This window comes from Bubalus bubalis, chromosome 13, assembly GCF_019923935.1.
Source record: "Bubalus bubalis isolate 160015118507 breed Murrah chromosome 13, NDDB_SH_1, whole genome shotgun sequence".
Taxonomy (NCBI): domain Eukaryota; kingdom Metazoa; phylum Chordata; class Mammalia; order Artiodactyla; family Bovidae; genus Bubalus; species Bubalus bubalis.
The window spans coordinates 69,880,111-69,882,476 of record NC_059169.1 but is presented as its reverse complement, the minus strand read 5'-3'; the positions used below and the strand labels follow the sequence as shown (position 1 = coordinate 69,882,476).

Here is a 2,366-nt window from a genome sequence, read left to right as displayed (position 1 = left end):
GGTCCATCCCTGGGTCAGGAAGATCCTCTGGATCCACTTATTTTTATTTAAAAAAATTTTAATATAAATTTATTTATGTTAATTGGAGGCTAATTACTTTACAATATTGTAGTGGCTTTCTCCATACTCTTCTCCATACAGCTGTACTAGTTTGCATTCCCACCAACAGTGTAAGAGGGTTCCCTTTTCTCCACACCCTCTCCAGCATTTATTGCTTGTAGACTTTTGGACAGCAGCCATTCTGACCGGTGTGAGATGGTACCTCACTATGGTTTTGATTTGCATTTCTCTGACAATGAGTGATGTTGAGCATCTTTTCATTGGGTACAAAATTTTTAATTGACACACACTTAAATGGAGATATGAAAAGAAAATACAGTTTATTTAATTTTTTATAACTGATTTCATCTTCTTCCCCAGCTTTCAGGTTGGAAATGATAGTGGTGGAGGTGATAGTAGATACTGACACTTATTAATTAATGATAATTTAATTTATTTGGGGTAGATGACCTAGTGGTTTGATTTTTCTTCCTCTACCTGTATGGCTCTCCAAGATGATATCTGGAAAAAATGGGTAGGGTTTCTTAAGCAGTGGCATGCTCTAGCTGGCTTGCATCAGCTTACCAGAACTGATTATTTAATTTTGGGGAATTTTGCAAGTCAGTTTTTAAATACAATATTCAATAACAGCTAAGTTGCACAAACTTACCATGAAAGAAATAATACTGACAAGAAAAGTAATACTCAGAATTCACCACTTCCTAATTTTTGACTATATTTTACTGTTATCTATGCTATTGAAGTTCTATGAATTGTATCTGTAAGTGGAAATACTATAAAATTGTATGCTTCTATGAACCTCATCTCTTCCCAACTCTGTGTTCGATGGTGCAAAGATGAAATCTTCTTCGGTGGCAGTCTTTACACCAAGGATATCTCTAAATACCACAAACCAGGGCTTTTCCTCTCTGGAGAGTCTGTTGTTAAATATTTAATGTATCAGAGCATCACTGGTGGTGAGTGGCCCCAAGGTCTGTGCTGAGGCTTAGGCCTTGGTGTTGCTGCTTTCCCTACGTCAGTGTCACCTCTGCAGGTCACTGACCACCTGCTGGTATCAGCTTCTGATGAGCCCGGGCCTCTCCCGCAGTCTGGTGGGCCTTCGTGGCTGTTCTTTAGATCACCTGACTCACCTCATCTCTTGCTGACACCACACATGCTCCTGAGGTCTGTTGGGACTCTTATGTATTCCCACACTGGGTGGTTTGTTCTGCGGTCCTTGGTCACAGGATCTTTCCACTGCTACCCTGGCAACCTCCATGGAAATTCATCAGGAAGCCCTCCATGGGTAACATGGGAATTTCTGGATCCTTTCTATTCATAAGGGAGCTGAGGAAGACTTTGGGGTGCTACCTCAGACCTTTGTCTTCTTTTTCTCTTTCTACTTTTGGCCGTGCCACGTGGCATGTGGGATCTTAGCTCCCCACCCAGGGATTGAACCTGGGCCCCCTGCAGTGGAAGTGCAGAGTCCTAACCATTGGACTGCCAGGGAATTCCCACATATCTCTTTCTAATCATACCATTTCCCCTCCCAGCTCCCCATTGAGACTCCTCTATACTGATGAGGAAATTATTCTGGGATGAGGTTTCTTCTTGGAGCCCCAATAGGAAGTGGGGGCAGGAACCCCTCAACTTTGGACTTTTCTCTCAGCTTTTACCTAACGACCTCTTACTTTGAGATGTAGGCCCAAGGCAAAGGAACCAGGCCACACTTGTTTCTCTGCTTATGTCTCTTATTTTGAAGTCACGATTTACTGGAAAGTTTAATTTCCCCTGTTGACTGGGAGAAAATATTTCTAAGTCATTCCCTCCTTTCTGTGGAGTTGCTTTTTCCCCTTCTCTGAGGGCATAATGGTGGAAAGGCTGCAGAAAATCTGATTTATAGGAGAGAAAGAACTAAAAATACAACAACTTAACATATATAAAGAATGATCCTCATCATGCGTATTCTTTTTTTTTTTTAATTTTATTTTATTTTTAAACCTCAAACACTGTATTAGTTTTGCCAAACATCAAAACGAATCCGCCACAGGTATACATGTGCTCCCCATCTTATGAGTTGTCTTGCCCAAAACTTTACTCTTCAGAACTCCATTAACTTCTCTGCTGCTGCTGCTGCTAAGTCGCTTCAGTCGTGTCTGACTTTGTGCGACCCCATAGACGGCAGCCCACCAGGCTCCCCCGTCCCTGGGATTCTCCAGGCAAGAATACTGGAGTGGGTTGCTATTTCCTTCTCCAATGCATGAAAGTGAAAGGTGAAAGTGAAGTCGCTCAGTCGTGTCTGACTCTTCACGACCCCATGGTCTGCA

The 2,366-nt window shown here is 42.3% G+C and overlaps 1 non-coding gene across 1 annotated transcript; it reads right to left on the bottom strand.

Moving 5' to 3' along the window:
- Positions 1-1,476: 1,476 nt before the first annotated feature.
- Positions 1,477-1,549, bottom strand: TRNAG-UCC. Its single transcript has one exon. It is a non-coding gene; the product is annotated as a tRNA-Gly (tRNA).
- Between the last annotated feature and the right edge of the window lie 817 nt (positions 1,550-2,366).